The sequence below is a fragment of the Procambarus clarkii genome, chromosome 7 (assembly GCF_040958095.1).
Source record: "Procambarus clarkii isolate CNS0578487 chromosome 7, FALCON_Pclarkii_2.0, whole genome shotgun sequence".
NCBI lineage: Eukaryota > Metazoa > Arthropoda > Malacostraca > Decapoda > Cambaridae > Procambarus > Procambarus clarkii.
This window is the reverse complement of record NC_091156.1, coordinates 45,395,749-45,415,400: the sequence shown is the minus strand read 5'-3', so window position 1 is coordinate 45,415,400 and position 19,652 is coordinate 45,395,749. Positions and strand designations below refer to the sequence as shown.

Genomic DNA, 19,652 nt, shown 5'->3' with positions numbered 1-19,652 from the left:
AACTCGCTGGTTACTCTCCTCCTCAGCACCTTAGTCAGTCGTCTCTTCTGTTAGCCAGCCCCGGGTACGTCGAATCCTCTCACTGGCACTCCACAGGCAGACAGTAGAACACTTCACAGTTCTTTTCCAGCGGCCGCTCACTGCTTCCGTAAAGGGGACATCTATGCTCAAATCCGAAAAATTTCGAAAATTTACGAAAAATTCTGAAAAATACTACAACGTTCTGGCAACACTGTGGTGCAAACCGTTTTATGTTATCATGAAAAATAACGTAATTAGAGTCAAATTTCCCGCTCCAACTTTCGTGAATCCGGTTCTCGCGGCCTGGGTGCGCCATGGGGTGTTGTGTCTTACGTTGTAGAAGTCTAATATTTCGTAATAGCGTGGAAAATAACGTGTTATGCATAAAACGAATATAAACTCACTCATTGGCAACAGTCTCGTGTGAGAGAGGGGTGGGCTTGCTGGCTAAGTCAGTCACTCTTTGTGTCCCTCAGCTGGTGGACCTATCGTGGACGAGCTCTCACAATTTGTGCTATTTTTACTGCAAAATGACGTACAAAACGAAGATGAGGAAAACTATGAAAGCTGAAAGCATGCTAGCTGCCCGTAGAAGGTGCGAGCTGGCCAGAATCCGTAGATTACGCACTTTGACGAGTGAAGATCGAGGCGGCCACTCAGCCGCAAGTTTTGCAGCCCGCTGACCCCAGCTATGGCGCAGGTGGCTACTAGTGCCACTCCAGTGCCACCTTGAGGACCCATATTTCTGACCAATTATATTAGGTTAGTATGTTTTGGTGTTATATTGTGATATTACTTCATAAATATTTGTACATATAAAACTGGTGGCAAATATATAATTTTTTTTTTTTTTTTTTTTTTTAATTTTTTTTTTTTATTTATCAGGCGATCTGCATGGAACTTGCACACCTTACTGAACCCATGCCTATCTACAAGGGTGCAAATTTTGAATGATATTGGTCAACATCAACCTCAGCTAAAGGTGGCTGAACTTTAACCTCCGTTTGTGCAGGTAAATATTTTACAATTTTATCTGATTTCACAGACTTTATTTATTATTCAATTTACATGAAACTTGCACATTATATGTAGAGTTTATGCCTCTAAAACATTGTGGTGGCTTTTCTTTCTACGTAGATTTATTGATTTTATAAATATTTATAAATATCATATTGTTGCATAGGATTTTTGGGAAATTTACAAAATCTATATTATTGCACTAAATACATCTGGGATAAAAATCCATCAGATAAATCTTTATTATATAGTAAGGTCATAGCTAAGTGTCATAGAACTGATTTCGGTTCACAATTGTGGCCTGTGAAATGATTTGAACATTGTTGAAAAATTGTCTAAAAAAACTTTTTTATTTTTTTTTCTCCCTCTCTATTTAGGCTGCGATGCTGAAACTTGGCCCAGTTGCAGCACCTTTCACATGTATCAGGATAATAAATTTTAAATGCCCTACAACAACTTTTAATTTTCATCTAGCCAACCCCGCGGCGGCTCACTGCTTTCGTAAAGCAGAATGGTGTAGAGAGACCTTGGCTGCCCTGGGTAGACTGACTGTCCTCGTATCACAGCAGCCCTACATCGACTCTGTGGATACAGACACGTCGTCAGTACACTGGGACACAAGGAAACAACACTTACTGACTTAGACACATACATCCAACTCCGATTATGATAGATGGCGCTGCTTTTCTAGGCCCCACCTCACTAGAGGTCAGCACCAGCTACCTCACGAGCTGACTAGGACTTGAATCTAGTGCCTTTTGACGATATAGTCCTGTCACTACTAGATGGTGTCGTCCATGTTGTGGGGGGGGTTTCGGGAGCAGACTCACAGACGGCATTGACGTCGCTACTCCATGCTCTGACAATGGACTTGGGTTCGTAACAGACGAGCCGAAAGAGCAGAGCTCAATCCCCGCAAGCACACCTAGGTGGATACACACAGAAATCACAATAGGGTAATGCATCAAGTGAACAAATCCACAAGGGCCGTGATGAGGGTTCGAACTTGTTCATTTGATGCATCACCCTATTGGGATTTTTGTTTGTAATGAAGTGATGGCAAAGAAGTACAGCAGCTTGTTGGCAGAGCTCAGGTGCATGGGGGAATTGTGGAAAACCCTGGTTTGTGTCTCGGAGAGGCTGCAGGATCCGTGCGAATTCAGTGGAATTCCTGGTTGCCATTCTTTTGACCATGTCGTGGCCTAGTCGAGTAAGGCAGTGTCTGGGATCATCCTGTGTGTAAGTTCGAACCCTCATCATGCCCCTTGTGGATTTGCTCTTTAGGTGAATACAAGTCGAATTCGACTTGTATTCACCTAAATACAAGGTGAAGTCGTACGCACAATGGGCACTACGACTCCCAAGGCAGAAACAAATGGGCAGAGTTGCCATCACCTGATGGGCCTGTTCACCTAGAAATAGATGGAAGATAGACAGGACATCCTGCAATAGGTGTAAGATGCGTGTAGTAGAGATGCTAGAGGAAAATAGGTTGTGAGTCAGAAAATTAGACAGACACAGTTTCAAGTGTAGATATGATAGAGCCCAATAGGCTCAGGAATCTGTACACCTGCTAATGGACGGTTGAGAGGTGGGACCAAAGAGCCAGACCTCTACCCCCACAAACACAACTAGGTGAGTACACAGACACACACACACTAGGTGAGTACACCTATTATGCAAGTAGGTGAGTACAAATAGGTGAGTACACACACACACAAATTCACAAGGGATTTGTGGATTCCCCATCCCCCTCTCCCTTACTACCTCCTCCTACTCCCCTGCCCCTTCTACCCTACTGCTTTCAATTCCATCTGCTCCATCCCAGCTTCCACTCACCCCCAAACCCCACACAACCCTCACCCCTCCTATGCACCTCCAGCTCTTGCGTATTTCTTGCGTATTCTTTGTCACCTGGTCGTAGAATTCTATTAAAACAGTCAGGCAAGATTTACCCTACCTGAACCCATGTTGGCGATTTGTCACGAAGTCCCTTCTCTCCAGATGTGTTACCAGGTTTTTTTCTCACATCTTTTCCACCACCTTGCATGGTATACAAGTCAAAGACCCTGGCCTGTAGTTCAGTGCCTCTTGCCTGTTGCCCTTTTTGTACATTGGGACCATATTCGCGTCTTCCATATTTCTGGTAGGTCTCCCGTCTCCAGTGACTTACTATACACTGTAGAGAGTGGCAAGCAAAGTGCCTCTGCACACTCTTTAAGTACTCATGGTGAGATCCCGTCTAGACCAACAGCCTTTCTAACAACCAGATCCATCAGGTGTCTTTTGACCTCCTCTCTCGTAATTTCGAACTCTTCCAAGGCCGCCTGGTTTACCTCCCTTTCTCCTAGCATAGTGACCTCACCTTGTTCTATTGTGAAGACCTCCTGGAACCTCTTGTTGAGTTCTTCACACACCTTTTTGTCATTCTCTGTATACCTGTCCTCGCCTGTTCTAAGTTTCAATACCTGTTCTTTCACTGTTGTTTTCCTTCTGATGTGACTGTGGAGAAGCTTTGGTTCGGTCTTGACTTTGTTTGCTATACCATTTTCAAAACTTTTCTCTGCTTCTCTTCTCACCCTGACGTGCTTTCTGGTGTTCTGTCGTTCCGAAAGTTCCTCCACGCCCTTTTTTTCAGTTTCTTCGCTTCCATACATGCCCTATCATACTATGGATTCTTCTGTTGCTTCTCGGATTTTTCCCTCTGGGCCGGGATGAACCTGATTACTGCCTCCTGACACTTTTGGGTAACATAGTCCATCATACCTTGTACAGACTTATCTCTGAGGTCTGTGTCCAAAGGTATGTGTCGTGGTGTATAGTGTCGTGGAGTGTAGTGTCGTGGAGTATAGTGTCGTTGTGTATAGTGTCGTTGTGTATAGTGTCGTTGAGTATAATGTCGTGGAGTATAGTGTCGTGGAGTATAATGTCGTGATGTATAGTGTCGTGGTGTATAGTGTCGTGGTGTAAGATGTCGTGGTGTATAGTGTCGTGGTGTATAGTGTCGGGGAGAATAGTGTCGTTGAGTATAGTGTCGTAGTGTATAGTGTCGTGGAGTACAGTGTCGTGGTGTATAGTGTCGTGGTGTATAGTGTCGTGGAGTATTGTGTAGTGGTGTATAGTGTCGTGGAGTATAGTGTCGTGGAGTATAATGTCGTGGTGTATAGTGTCGTGGTGTATAGTGTCGTGGTGTATAGTGTTGTTGTGTACGGTGTCGTGGAGTATAGTTTCGTGGTGTAAGGGATCGTGGTGTTTAGTGTCGTGAAATATAATGTCGTGGTGTATAGTGTCGTTGAGTATAGTGTCGTGGTGTATTGTGTCGAGGAGAATAGTGTCGTGGTGTATAGTTTCGGTGAGAAAAGTGTCGTGTGGATTATAGTGTTGTGGAGTATAGTGTCGTGGAGTATAGTTTCGTGGAGTATAGTGTTGTGGAGTATAGTGTCGTGGAGTATAGTGTCGTGGAGAATAATATCGTGGAGTATAGTGTCGTGGTGTATAGTGTCGTGGATTATAGTGTCGTGGAGTATAGCGTCGTGGAGCATAGTGTGGTGGAGTATATTGTCGTGGAGTATAGTGTCGTAGTGTATAGTGTCTTGGTGTATAGTGTCGTGGAGTATAGTGTCGTGGTGGATAGTGTCAAGGAGTACAGTGTCGTGGTGTATAGTGTCGTGGAGTATATTGTCGTGGAGTATATTGTCGTGGTGTATAGTGTCGTGGAGTATTGTGTAGTGGTGTATAGTGTTGTGGAGTATAGTGTCGTGGAGTAAATTGTCGTGGTGTATAGTGTCGTGGAGTATTGTGTAGTGGTGTATAGTGTTGTGGAGTATAGTGCCATGGAGTATAATGTCGTGGTGTATAGTGTCGTGGTGTATAGTGTCGTTAAGTATAGTGTCGTGGTGTATAGTATTGCGGTGTACGGTGTCGTGGAGTATAGTATCGTGGTGTAAGGGGTCGTGGTGTTTAGTGTCGTGAAATATAATGTCGTGGTGTATAGTGTCGTTGAGTATAGTGTCATGGTGTATTGTGTCGTGGAGAATAGTGTCGTGGTGTATAGTATCGGTGAGAATAGTGTCGTGTGGATTATAGTATTGTGGAGTATAGTGTCGTGGTGTATTGTGTCGTGGAGAATAACGTCGTGAAGTATAGTGTCGTGGTGTATAGTATCGTGAAGTATAGTGTCGTGGAGTATAGTGTCGTGGATTATAGTGTCGTGGAGTATAGTGTTGTGGAGTATAGTGTCGTGGTGTATTGTGTCGTGGTGCATAGTGTGGTGTATAGTGTCGTGGAGTATAGTGTCGTGGAGAATAGTGTCGGTGAGTATAGTGTCGTTGTGTATAGTGTCGGGAAGTATAATGTCGTGGAGTATAATAACGTAGGGTATAGTGTCGTGGAGTATAGTGTCGTAGAGTATAGTATCGAGGTGTATCGGGTCGAGGAGAATAGTGTCGTGGTGTATAGTGTCGTGGTGTATAGTGTCGTGGAATACTCCACGACACTATACTCCACGACACTATTCACCACGACATTGTACTCCACGACCCTATACACCACGACACAATTCACAACTACACTATACTCCACGACACTATACCCTACGTTATTATACTCCACGACATTATACTTCCCGACACTATACACAACGACACTATACTCCCCGACATTATCCACACCCACACTATTATAGTATATTATAGTATAGTATAGTATGTACTATATACTATGCTATAGTATATACTATATTATAGTATAGTATCGTGGAGTATAGTGTCCTGGAGTATAGTGTCGTTGTATATAGTGTCGTTGAGTATAATGTCGTGGAGTATAGTGTCGTGGAGAATAGTGTCGTGGTGTAGAGTGTCGTGGAGTATAGTGTCGTGGTGTATAGTGTCGTTAAGTATAGTGTCGTGGAGTATAGTGTCCTGGATTGTAGTGTCGTGGAGTATAGTGTTGTGGAGTATAGTGCCGTGGTGTATTGTGTCGTGGAGAAGAGTGTTATGGAGTATAGTGTCGAGGTGTATTGTGTTGTGGAGTATAGTGTCGTGGTCTATAGTGTCGTGGTCTATAGTGTCGTGGAGTATAGTGTCGTGGAGTATAGTGTCGTGGTGTATATTGTTGTGGAGTATAGTGTCGTGGTGTATAGTGTCGTGGAGTATAGTGTCGTGGAGTATAGTGTCGTGGAGTAGAGAGTTGTGGTGTATAGTGTCGTTTAGTATATTGTCGTGGAGTATAGTGTCATGGAGTATAGTGTCGTGGAGTATAGTGTCGTGGAGTATAGTGTAGTGGAGAATAGTGTCGTAAAGTATAGTGTGGAGTATAGTGTCGTAGTTTATAGTGTCGTGGTGTATAGTGTCGTGGAGTTTAGTGTCGTGGAGTATAGTGTAGTGGAGAATAGTGTCTGTTTGGATAGTGTCGAGGAGAATAGTGTCCGGGAGTATTGTGTCCTGGAGTATAGTGTCGTTGTGTATAGTGTCGTTGTGTATAGTGTCGTGGAGTATAATGTCGTGGAGTATAATAACGTAGAGTATAGTGTCGTGGAGTATATATTGTCGTGGAGTATAGTGTCGTTGTGTATAGTGTCGTGGTGTATAGTGTCGTGGAGTATAGTGTCGTGGAGTATAGTGTTGTAGAGTATAATGTCGTGGTGTATAGTATCGTGAAGTATAGTGTCGTGATGTATAGTGTCATTGTGTATAGTGTCGTGGATTATAGTGTCGTGGAGTATAATGTTGTGGTGTATAGTGCCGTGGAGTATAGTGTCGTGGAGTATAGTGTCGTGGTGTATGGTGTCATTGTGTATAGTGTCGCTGAGTTTAATGTCGTGGTGTATAGTGTCGAGGAGTATAATGTCGTGGTGTATAGTGTCGTGGAGTATAGTGTCATGGTGTATAGTGTCGTGGTGTATAGTATCGTGGAGTATAGTGTCGTGGTGTATAGTGTCGTGGAGAATTGTGTCGTTGAGTATAGTGTCGTGGTGTATAGTGTCGTGGAGTACTGTGTCGTGGTGCATAGTGTCGTGGTGTATAGTGTCGTGGAGTATAGTGTCATGGTATATTGTGTCGTGGAGTATAGTGTCGTGAAGTATAGTGTCGTGGTATATAGTGTCGTGGTATATTGTGTCGTGGAGTATAGTTTCGTGTACACCTGACAGGGGATCAGGCACACTTTCCAGGGGGTCAATTACATTGGTCCGGGGATTGGTTTCACTGCTCAGGGGTTCCTCCTCCGGGATCATTGCGTTTTCACTGTAGGATTGGAGGGAGTTTCTTCCAATTAGGAGACACAAACTTCACCATCCTCTGATCTTATCCCGTATTTTTGAGGATTCGACTGGGAGAGGCTTCTCGACATGGGCTATTGCATAGTATCTACCCACAAGGGGCAGGGTGCTAAGCCATCCCCTGACCTTATCCCGTATTGATGGGGTCACGACAGGGAGGGGCTTCTCGACATGGGCTATTGAACAGTATCTACCCACAGAGGGCAGGGTGCTAAGCCATCCCCTGACCTTATCCAGTATTGATGGGGGCTCGACTGGGAGGGGCTTCTCGACATGGGCTATTGCATAGTATCCACCCACAAGGGGCAGGATGCTGAGCCATCTCCTGACCTTGGCCAACAGGGAAGAGGCTGCGCGGGCAGAGATTTCCTGTCATGTGGCTGGGTGCCTAATCCAAAGATATTAACGAAGATACTCCCAACTGTGGGGATGGATTTTATCTTCTCCTTTAGGCCGTGACTTTTCTGGTCGGCTTTGTAAGGTATCTCGGTAAGTATCAGTTGCGTCCTTCATCTTCCCCTCGCTGGGAACAACACACATTATTCCCCACCACACCAAGCTCACGAGAAATACGTACCTGAAGTATTTCATCTTTACTACTTTGAAAATTAACGAAAAAATATTCAAAGTATTAAATACTCTAATACTATGATAGGAGTAATAGTAATAATACTATCATTTGTTAGGCACATGTCTTAAGTGATATCAACAATGTTTCTTTATAGGGAGGATGGAATTTTGACATTTAAAGCGAAGATGGTGACTTACGGTACAAATGGTGATGATGTCTTGGTGACTGACCGTAGAGGTGAAACAAAGGGAATTATCAGGAGAAAACGCCTATATAGGCCTACATATTTAGCAATACCGCTATATAGCACTTGGATGGGGGTCAGGATAATGATTTGGGATGGGACGGGGGGGAAGGAATGGTGCCTGGACGGTCGGGAATTAAACGCCGACCTGCATTAAGCAAGAGCGTTGCTCTACCGTCCAGCCCAAGTGTGACTGGTATTAGAGGTGGTTGATGGTGTGTGGGTACCTGTTTGTAGAAGTGAGTGATGGTAAGTATCTTGGTAACTGGTAGTGAGAGTGAATGATGGTGAATATCTTCGTGATTGGTAATAGAGTTGCTAGATAGTGAGTGTCTTGGTAACTAGTAGTGAAAGTGATTGTTGGTGAGTGTGTTGATGACTGACTGTGCAGCTCAGTGTCTTTTGACTGGCAGTGGAAGTGACTGTCTTAGACAGGGAGTGGAGGTGACTGTCTTAGACAGGAAGTGGAGGTGACTGTCTTAGACCGGCAGTGGAGGTGACTGTCTTAGACTGGCCGTGGAGGTGACTGTCTTAGACAGGCAGTGGAGGTGACTGTCTTAGACTGGCAGTGGAGGTGACTGTCTTAGACTGGCAGTGGAGGTGACTGTCTTAGACAGGCAGTGGAGGTGACTGTCTTAGACTGGCAGTGGAGGTGACTGTCTTAGACTGGCAGTGGAGGTGACTGTCTTAGACTGGCAGTGGAGGTGACTGTCTTAGACAGGCAGTGGAGGTGACTGTCTTAGACTGGCAGTGGAGGTGACTGTCTTAGACTGGCAGTGGAGGTGACTGTCTTAGACTGGCAGAGGTAAAAGTCTTAGACTGGCAGTGGAGGTGATTGTCTCAGACTGGCAGTGGAGGTGACTGTCTTAGACTGGCAGTGGAGGTGACTGTCTTAGACTGACAGTGGGGGTAACTGTCCAAGACTGGAACTAGCAAGGAAATTAAGTGGTGAAGGTTACGAAAGGAGATGAAGTGTACGACAGATCGTAAATCGTAGGGAAAGTGGAGAAGGGTAATGAAGGTGGTGAAGGGTAGGGAAGGTGATGAAGGGTAGGGAAGGTGATGAAGGGTAGGGAAGGTGATGAAGGGTAGGGAAGGTGATGAAGGGTGGGGAAGGTGATGAAGGGTGGGGAAGGTGATGAAGGGTGGGGAAGGTGATGAAGGGTCGGGAAGGTGATGAAGGGTGGGGAAGGTGATGAAGGGTGGGGAAGGTGATGAAGGGTGGGGAAGGTGATGAAGGGTGGGGAAGGTGATGAAGGGTGGGGAAGGTGATGAAGGGTGGGGAAGGTGGTGAAGGGTAGGGAAGGTGATGAAGGGTAGGGAAGGTGATGAAGGGTGGGGAAGGTGATGAAGGGTGGGGAAGGTGATGAAGGGTAGGGAAGGTGATGAAGGGTGGGGAAGGTGATGAAGGGTGGGGAAGGTGATGAAGGGTGGGGAAGGTGATGAAGGGTAGGGAAGGTGATGAAGGGTGGGGAAGGTGGTGAAGGGTAGGGAAGGTGATGAAGGGTAGGGAAGGTGATGAAGGGTGGGGAAGGTGATGAAGGGTAGGGAAGGTGATGAAGGGTAGGGAAGGTGATGAAGGGTGGGGAAGGTGATGAAGGGTGGGGAAGGTGATGAAGGGTGGGGAAGGTGATGAAGGGTGGGGAAGGTGATGAAGGGTAGGGAAGGTGATGAAGGGTCGGGAAGGTGATGAAGGGTGGGGAAGGTGATGAAGGGTGGGGAAGGTGATGAAGGGTGGGGAAGGTGATGAAGGGTGGGGAAGGTGATGAAGGGTGGGGAAGGTGATGAAGGGTGGGGAAGGTGATGAAGGGTGGGGAAGGTGATGAAGGGTGAGGAAGGTGATGAAGGGTAGGGAAGGTGATGAAGGGTAGGGAAGGTGATGAAGGGTGGGGAAGGTGATGAAGGGTAGGGAAGGTGATGAAGGGTAGGGAAGGTGATGAAGGGTGGGGAAGGTGATGAAGGGTGGGGAAGGTGATGAAGGGTAGGGAAGGTGATGAAGGGTGGGGAAGGTGATGAAGGGTAGGGAAGGTGATGAAGGGTGGGGAAGGTGATGAAGGGTAGGGAAGGTGATGAAGGGTGGGGAAGGTGATGAAGGGTGGGGAAGGTGATGAAGGGTGGGGAAGGTGATGAAGGGTAGGGAAGGTGATGAAGGGTGGGGAAGGTGATGAAGGGTGGGGAAGGTGATGAAGGGTGGGGAAGGTGATGAAGGGTAGGGAAGGTGATGAAGGGTGGTGAAGGTGATGAAGGGTGGGGAAGGTGATGAAGGGTGGGGAAGGTGATGAAGGGTAGGGAAGGTGATGAAGGGTGGGGAAGGTGATGAAGGGTGGGGAAGGTGATGAAGGGTGGGGAAGGTGATGAAGGGTGGGGAAGGTGATGAAGGGTGGGGAAGGTGATGAAGGGTGGGGAAGGTGATGAAGGGTGGGGAAGGTGATGAAGGGTGGGGAAGGTGATGAAGGGTAGGGAAGGTGATGAAGGGTGGGGAAGGTGATGAAGGGTGGGGAAGGTGATGAAGGGTGGGGAAGGTGATGAAGGGTGGGGAAGGTGATGAAGGGTGGGGAAGGTGATGAAGGGTGGGGAAGGTGATGAAGGGTGGGGAAGGTGATGAAGGGTAGGGAAGGTGATGAAGGGTGGGGAAGGTGATGAAGGGTGGGGAAGGTGATGAAGGGTGGGGAAGGTGATGAAGGGTGGGGAAGGTGATGAAGGGTGGGGAAGGTGATGAAGGGTGGGGATGGTGATGAAGGGTGGGGAAGGTGATGAAGGGTCGGGAAGGGAGTCAATGATAGGGTACTGAAGCTGGTGAAACGTAAGGAAAGTGGTGAAGGAAGCATAGGATAGGGCAATTGGGGAAGGTGGTGAAATGTAGGGAAGGTGGTGAATGGTAAGAAGTTGTTGAAGGGGTAAGGAAGGTGGTGAAGGGTAAGTAGGAAAGGTGGTGTAAGGTTGGTAAGATGGTGAAGGATAGGGAGGCTAAAAAAAAGGAGGGTAGATGGTTAATGGTAGGGCAGGGAATGTTGTGAAAGGTAGAAAAAGTGTAGAATAATAAGGGGGGGAAGGTAGTGAATAGTAGGGTAGGGAAGGTGGTGATAGGTGGGGAAGGTGGCGAAGAGTAAGGAAGGTGGAAATGGAAGGTTAGGGAAGAAAGGTGAATGGTAAGAAAGGTGGTGAAAGGTAGGGAAGGTTGCGAATGGTAGGGAAGGTTGCGCAAGAAAAGGAGGGTGATGAATGGTAGGGAAGGTGGTGAAGGGTAGGGATTGGAAGGTGGTGAATGGTAGGACAGGTGGTGAAGGGTAGGGTACGAAAGATGGTGAAGGGTAGGGTAGGGAATGTGGTGAAAAGCAGGGAAGGTGGTGAATGGTAGGGTTGGAAAGGTGGTGAATGGTAGGGTTGGAAAGGTGATGAAGAGTAGAGAAGGTGATGAATGGTAGAGACGCTGGTGAAGGGTAGGGAAGGTGCTGAAGGGTAGGGAAGGTGGTGAAGGGAAGAGTAGCAAAGGTTGTGAAAGGTAAGGAAGGTGGCGAGTGGTAGAGTAGGGAAGGTAGTGAAAAGTAGGGATGGTGGTGAAGGGTAGGGAAGGTTGTGAAAGGAAGGGAATGTTGTGAATGGTAGGGAAAGTGGGGAAAGAGATGGAAGGTGGTGAAGGGTAGGGAAGGTGGTGAAGGGAAGAGTAGCAAAGGTTGTGAAAGGTAAGGAAGGTGGTGAAAGGTAGGGAAGGTGGTGAATGGTAGGGAAGGTTGCGCAAGAAAAGGAGGGTGGTGAATGGTAGGGATGGTGGTGCAGGGTAGGACAGGTGGTGAAGGGTAGGGAAGGTAGTAAAGGGCAGAGAAAGTGGTGAAAGGTAGGGAAGATGGTGCATGATAGGGTAGGGAATGTGGTGAAAAGCAGGGAAGGTGGTGAATGGTAGGGTTGGAAAGGTGATAAAGGGTAACGTTGAAAAGGTCGATAAGTGTAGGGTAGGGAAGGTAGTGAAGGATAGGGTAGGGAAGGTGGTAAAAGGATGGGAAGATGGTAAAGGGTAACGTTGATAAGGTCGATAAGTGTAGGGTAGGGAAGGTAGTGAAGGGTAGGGTAGGGAAGGTGATGAATGGTAAGGTGGGAAAGGTGATGAAAGGAAGAGAAGGAGGTGAATAACTGGGGAGGGAAGGTGGTGAATGGTAGAAAAGGTAAGGTAGCGTTCAGAAGGTCAAGAAGTGTAGAATAAGGAAGGTAGTGACGGGTAGAGTAAGGTAGGTAGTGACGGGTAGGGTACCGAAGGTGATGAATGGTAGGGTAGGAAAGGTGGTGTGAGGTAGGTAAGTTGGTGAAGGGTAAGGAGGGTAGTGAAAAGTAGGGTAGATGATGAATGATAGGGTAGGGACTGTGGTGAAAAGCAGGGAAGGTGGTGAATGGTAGGGTTGGAAAGGTGATGAAGAGTAGAGAAGGTGATGAATGGTAGAGACGCTGGTGAAGGGTACGGAAGGTGGTGATGGGTAGAGAAGGTGGTGAAGGGTAGAGAAGATGGAGAAGGGAAGAGTAGCAATAGTTGTGAAAGGTAAGGAAGGTGGCGAGTGGTAGAGTAGGGAAGGTGGTGAAAAGTAGGGATGGTGGTGAAGGGTAGGGAAGGTAGTGAAAGGAAGGGAATGTGGTGGATGGCAGGGTAAAGAAGGATGGGTAGGCAAGGTCGTGAAAGGTAGGGAAAGTGACGAAGGGTAGGGAAGGTAGGGAAAGAGATGAAAGGTGGTGAAGGGTAGGGAAGGTGATGAAAGGTATGGGGGTGGTGAATGGTAAGGGTGGGAAAGGAGGTGAGGGTAGGGAAGATGGTGAAAAGGTGGTGACTGATAAGGTAGGGAAGGTGGTAAAGGGTAAAAAATGTGGTGAGGGTAGGGAAGATGGTGAAAAGGTGGTGACTGATAAGGTAGGGAAGGTGGTAAAGGGTAAGAAATGTGGTGAAAGGTAGGGAATGTGGTGAAAAGTAGGGTAGAGAAGATGGTGAAAGCAGGGTAGGGAAGGTTGTGAAAGGTAGGGAAGCTGGAGAATGGTAGGGTAGAGAAATTGGTGAATGGTAGGGAAGGTAGTGTAGGGTAGAGTAGGAAAAGTGGTGGATGGTAGGTAAGGTGTTGAAGAGTTGGGTAGGGGAGATGGTGATTTGGAGGGAAGGTGGTGAAGGGTAAGGAAGGTGGTGAAGAGTCGGGAATGTGGGGAAAGGTAGGGAATGTGGTAAATGGTAGGGTAGGGAAGGTGGTGAATAGTAGGGTATGGATGGTGGTGAATGGAAGGGTAGGGAAGGGTAGGGTAGGTGGTGCAAGGTTTGGACGCTGATGAAGGGTAGAATAGGGAAGATAGGGATTGATCGTCATGATGGTGAAAGGTAGGGTAGGGAAGGTGATGATGGGTTGGGTAAGGAAGGGGGTGAAGGGTAGGGGTGGGGGAGATGGTGATTGGTAGGGAATGTGATGAATTAGAGAAGGTGTAGAAGGGTATAGTAAAAAAGGTTGTGAAGGGTAGGGAAAGTAGTGAAAGGTAGGGAAAGTGGTGAGAGGTAGGGAATGTAGTGAAAGGTAGTGAAGGGGATGAAAGGTTGGGAAGGGGGTGATTGGTTGTGAAGGGAGAGTGGTGAAAGGTAGGGAAGGTAGTGAATGGGTGGTAAGGTGGTGAAAGTTAGGGATGGTGGTGAGTCGTAGGATAGGAAAGGTGGTGAAGGGCTGAGATAGCGGTGAAGTGCAGGGAAGGTGGTGAAAGGTAGGGAAGGTGGAGTATGGAAGGATAGGAAGGAAAGTGAGTGGTAGGGAAGGAAAGGTGATGAAAGGTGGGTAATGTGGTGAAGGGTAGGAACGGTGGTGAAAGGTAGGGACGTTGAGGAAATGTAGTGTAGGGAAGGTGGTGATGGTTAGAGAAGGTGGTGAAGGGTAGTGAAGATGGTGAATGGTAGGGAAGATGGTGTATGGTATGGTTGGAAAGGTGTGGTGAATGGTTGGGTCGAGAAGGTGGTGAAAGGTAGGGAAGATGGTGAAGAGTAGGGAAGGTGGTGAAGGGCAGGGAAGGTGGTGAAAGGTAGGGAAGGCGGTGAATGGTACGGAAGGTGGTGAGGGGTGGAGAAGAAGGTGAAGGGTAGGATAGCGAAGGTAGGAAAGGTGGCGAGTGGTAGAGTAGGGAAGGAGGTGAAGAGGTAGAGAAGGTAGTAATGGGCTGGATGAGGCAAGTAGGGAAGGATAGGGAAGGTGGTGAAAAGTAGGGAATGTAGTGAATGATATCGAAGGTGGTGAATGGAAGGGTAGAGAAGGTGGTGAAAGATAGGGAACGTGATTATTGGTAGGGAAGGTGGTGAAAGGTATAGAAGGTGGTGAATGGTTGGGTAGGGAAAATTGTAAATGATTAGGAAAGTGGTGAAGGGTAGAGTCGAAAAAGTGGTATAGGGTAGGGAAGGTGGTGATTGGTAGTTAAGGTGGTGAATGGTTGGTTAGGGAAATTTGTGAATGATAGGGGAAAGTGGTGAAGGTTAGAGCAAGAGAAGTGGTATAAAGTAGGGAAGGTGGTTAATGGTAAGTAAAGTGGTAAAAGGTAGGTAAGGGGGTGAAAGGTAGGAATGGTGGTGAAAGGTAGTGTAGGAATGGTGGTGAAGGATTGGGTAAGGACGATGGTGAATGGAAGAGGTGGTGATGGGTAGGGAAGGTTGTAAATGGTAGAAGGAGGGAAGGAGGTGAATGGTAGAGTTTGAGAGGTAGTGAAGGTTCGGGTAAGAAATGTGGTGAAGGGTAGGGAAGGTGATCAAAGCTAGGGAAAGTGGTGAATAGTAGGGTAGCGAAGGTAGTGAATGGTAGGGTAGAGTAGGGAAGGTGGTGAATGGATGTGTAGCTAAAGTGGTGAAAGGTAGGGAAAGTGACGAAGGGTAGGGAATGTGGTGAGAGGTAGGGAATGTGATGAATGGTAGGGTAGCAAAGGTGGTGACTGATAAGGTAGGGAAGGTGGTGAAAGGTAGGGAAGATGGTGAAAGGTAGGGAATGTGGTGAAAGGTAGAATAGGGAAGGTGGTGAATAGCAGGGTAGGGAAGATTGTGAAAGGTAGGGAGGATGGTGAACGGTAGGGTAGGGAAATTGGTGAATGGTAGGGAAGGTAGTATAGGGTAGGGTAGGAAAGGTGGTGAATGGTAGGTAAGGAGTTGAAGAGTTGGGTAGGGGAGATGGTGATTGGCAGTGAAGGTGGTGAAGGGTAATAAAAGTGGTGAAGGCTAGGGAATGTGGGGAAAGGTAGGGAAGTTGGTGTAGGGTAGGGAAGTTGGTGAAGGGTAGGGTAGGTGGGGAAAAGAAGGAAATTGGTGAAAGAAGTTGAAGATGGTGAAAGGTAGAGAAGGATGTGAAGGGTTAGGAAGGGAAGTTGGTGAAGTGTAGGGAAGGTGGTAAAGGGTAGCGTTACGAAGGCCGTGAAGTGAAGCGTAGGAAAGATAGTGAAAAGTAGGGTAGGGAAGGTGGTGAATAGTAGGGTAGGGAAGGTGGACAGAGGTAGATAATGTTGTCATAGATAGCGTAGAGGTGGTGATTGGTAGCGAAGGTGGTGAAGGATAGGGAACGGAAGGTTGTGAAAGGTAGGGAAGATGGTGAACGGTAGGGTAGGGAAATTGGTGACTGATAGGGAAGGTAGTTTAGGGTAGGGTAGTAAAGGTTTTGAATGGTGGGTAAGGTGGTGAAGGGTTGGGTAGGGGAGATGGTGATTGGTAGCAAAGGTGGTGAGAGGTAGGGATTGTGGTGAAAGGTAGGGAAGGTGATGAAAGGTTGGGAAAGGGGTGATTAGTTGCGGAGGGAAGGTGGTGAAAGGTAAGGGGGGGGGGAAGTTGGTGGAGTGTACAGAAGATAGTGATGGGTAAAAAAGGTGGTGAAGGATAGTGAAGGTGGTAAATGGTAGGTTAGGGAAGAAAGATGAATGGCAGGGAATGTGGTAAATGGTAGAGTAGAGAAGGTTCTGGAACTGTAGGGTTGGGAAGGTGATGAAGGTTATCGTAGGGAAAGGAGTGCAGGGTAGGTTTGGAACGGTGGTGAAAGTTACGGAAGGTGGGGAAAGGCAGGGAAGGTAGTGAAGGGTAGTGTTAAGAAGGTCGTGAAGTATAGGGTAAGGAACGTGGTGAAGGGTAGGGTTGGGAAGTTGGTTAAGGGTAGGGTAAGGAAGGTGGTGAAAGGTAGGGAAGGTGGTGAAGTATAGCGTAGAGAAGGTGGAAAATTGTAGGGTAGGGTAAGTTATGAATGGTAGGGAAGGAAAGGTGGTGATTCGTAGTGAAAGTGTTGAAGGGTAGGGTAGGGACGGTGGTGAAGGGTAGCGTAGGGAAATTGGTGAAGGGTAGGGTTGGGAAGGTGGTAAAAGTTAGGGAAGATGGAGAAAGGTAGGTAATGTGGTGAATGATACGGTAGGGAAGGTTGTGAAAGGTAGGGAAAGAGTTTAAGGGTAGGGTAGGAAAAGTGGTGATTATTTGGGAAGGTGGTATAAGGCAGAGAAGATGGTGAATGGTAGAGTAGAGTAGGGAAGGTGGTGAATTGTAGGGAAAGGAAGGGAAGGAGGTGAAAGGTAGGGAAGGTAGTGAACGGCATGTAAGGAATGTGGTAAATGGTAGGGAAGGTGTTTAAAATTAGGGAAATGGTTGAAAGTAGGTTAGGGAAGGTGGTGAATGGCAGGGAAAGGTGATGAATTTTAGGGTAAGGAAAGTGGTGCAAGGTATGGTAGGAAAGGTGGTGAAGGGTAGGGAAGCTGGTGAAGGGTAAGAAAGGTGGTGAAGGATAGAGAAGTTGGAAAATGGTAGGTTCGGGAAGGAAGGTGAATGGTAGGTTAGAGACCTACGAGAGAGAAAGGAAGGTGGTGTAGGTTAGAGACGTTGTTGAATGGTATGGAAAGTGTAGAAAGGAAGCTTTGAATTGATCGTGAAGTGTAGGGTAGAAAAGGTGGTGAATGGTAGAGTAGGAGTGGTAGTGAAGAGTAGGATAGGGAAGGTGGTGAAAGGTAGGGAAGGTGGTGAAGGGTAGGGTAGTTGGTAAAGGTTAGGAAACAGAAGGTGGTGAGAGGTAGGGTAGGGAATGTGGTGAAGGGTAGGGTAGGGAAGGTGGTGAAGAGTAGGAAAGGTGGTGAAAGAGAGGTAAGGTTTTGAAGGGTAGTATAGGGAAAGTGGTGAAGGGCAGGGAAGGTGGTGAACGGGAGGGAAGGTGGTGAATGGCGGGGTAAAAAAGGTGGTGAATTATAGGGTAGGGAACATGCGAAAGGTAGAGAAGGTGGAGAAGGGTAGGAAAAGAGGTGAAAGAAAGGGAAGGTGGTGACTGTTAGGGTAGGGAAGGTGGTGAAGTGTATGGAAGGTGGTGAGGTGGTCCTCACCTCAGTTAACGTGGAGGATGTTGGGTGAGGGGGATGGATATTTTAATGAGAATTTGAATGGGGACAAGAAGGGTTCAGGGTAAAAAGGGTTTCTATGAACAGGAAAGCGAGGGTATTGTCTTGTCTACTGGGGTTTGTGGGGTGCTGGTTGGGAGTTCCCCACTCCCCTCCGGTATTCTTGTGTTGGGGTTGTGGTTCTCCCATCACAACAGTGATTGTGAGTGTGTGTATTCACCTAGTTGTGTTCACCTAGTAGTTCTTGCAGAGGTTGAGCTCTGCTTTTTCGGCCCGCCTCTCAACTGTCAATCAATTAAACTGAAACTAACTAATTTTGGTTCCCACACACACATACAGACACACCCAGGAAGCAGCTCCGTAACAGCTGTCTAATTCCCTGGTACCTATTTACTGCTAAGTAACAGGCCCATCAGGGTGAAAGAAACTTTGCCCATTTGTTTCTGCCTGGTCCGGGAATCGAAGCCTGGCCACAGAATTACGAATCCTGCGCAATATCCACTCAGCTACTAGACCGCCCTATGCGTAGGTGTATTCACCTAGTTGTGCTTGGAGGGGTTCAGCTCTGCTCTTTTTGCCCGCCTCTCAACTGTCAATCAACTGTTTCTACTCCTACTACTTTTTTTCACACCACACACACACACACACACACAAACATACACCAGGAAACAGCCCGTGACAGCTGACTAACTCCCAGGTAAATATTTACTGCTAGGTAATAGGGTGAAAGAAACTCTGCCCATCGTTTCTCGCCGGCGCCTGGGATCGAACTCGGGACAATACGATCACGTGTACAGCATGCTGTCCACTTGGCCACCAGCTCCCACAACCTTACCTGTGTGTGTGTGTGTGTGTGTGTACTCACCTAGTTGAACTCACCTAGTTGTGCTTGTGGGGGTTGAGCTCTGGCTCTTTGGTCCCGCCTCTTAACCGTCAATCAACATGTGTACAGGTTCCTGAGCCTATTTGGCTCTATCATATCTACACTTGAAACTGTGTATGGAGTCAGCCTCCACCACATCACTGCTAAATGCATTCCATCCGTTAACTACTCTGACACTGAAAAAGTTCCTTCTAACGACTCTGTGGCTCATGTGGGTACTCAGTTTCCAACTGTGTCCCCTTGTTCGCATCCCACCAGTGTTGAATAGTTTATCCTTGTTTACCCGGTCGATTCCTCTGAGGATTTTGTAGGTTGTGATCATGTCTCCCCTTACTCTTCTGTCTTCCAGTGTCGTAAGGTGCATTTCCCGCATCCTTTCCCCGTAACTCATGCCTCTTAGTTCTGGGACTAGTCTAGTGGCATACCTTTGGACTTTTTCCAGTTTAGTCTTGTGCTTGACAAGGTACGGGCTCAATGCTGGGGCCGCATACTCCAGGATTGGTCTTACACATGTGGTGTACAAGATTCTGAATGATTCCTTACACAGGTTCCTGAACGATGTTCTGATATTAGCCAGCCTCGCATATGCCGCAGACATTATTCTTTTTATGTGGGCTTCAGGAGACAGGTTTGGTGTGATATCATCTCCTAGATCTTTCTCTCTGTCCGTTTCATTAAGTACTTCATCTCCTATTCTGTATCCTGTGTCTGGCCTCCTGTTTCCACTGCCTAGTTTCATTACTTTGCCTTTACTCGGGTTGAACTTCAACAGCCATTTGCTGGACCATTCACTCAGTCTGTCTAGGTCATCTTGTAGCCTCCTACTATCGTCCTCAGTTTCAATCCTCCTCATATTTTTTGCATCATCAGCAAACATTGAGAGAAACGATTCTATACTCTCTGGGAAATTATTTACATATATCAGAAACAGTATAGGTCCAAGGACTGACCCCTGCGGGACTCCACTCGTAACGTCTCGCCAATCTGAGACCTCACCCCTCACACTGACTCGTTGTCTCCTGTTGCTTAGGCACTCCTGTATCCAACGGAGTACCTTCCCTTTCACTCCAGCCTGTATCTCCAGCTTTTTCACTAGCCTCTTGTGTGGCACTGTATCAAAGGCTTTCTGACAATCCAAAAATATGCGTGTGTGTGTGTGTACTCACCTATTTGTACTCACCTATTTGTGCTTGCAGGATCGAGCATTGACTCTTGGATCCCGCCTTTCCAGCTATCGGTTGTTTACAGCAATGACTCCTGTCCCAGTTCCCTATCATAACTAGTTTTAAAAGTATGAATAGTA

General features: G+C 47.2%; 1 long non-coding RNA gene across 1 annotated transcript; it reads left to right on the top strand.

The window, feature by feature from the left end:
• Positions 1–715: 715 nt before the first annotated feature.
• On the top strand, positions 716–1,477 carry LOC123761524 (uncharacterized). Its single transcript, XR_006773228.2, has 3 exons — positions 716–783; positions 907–1,033; positions 1,416–1,477. It is a non-coding gene; the product is annotated as an uncharacterized lncRNA (long non-coding RNA).
• Positions 1,478–19,652: the final 18,175 nt, after the last annotated feature.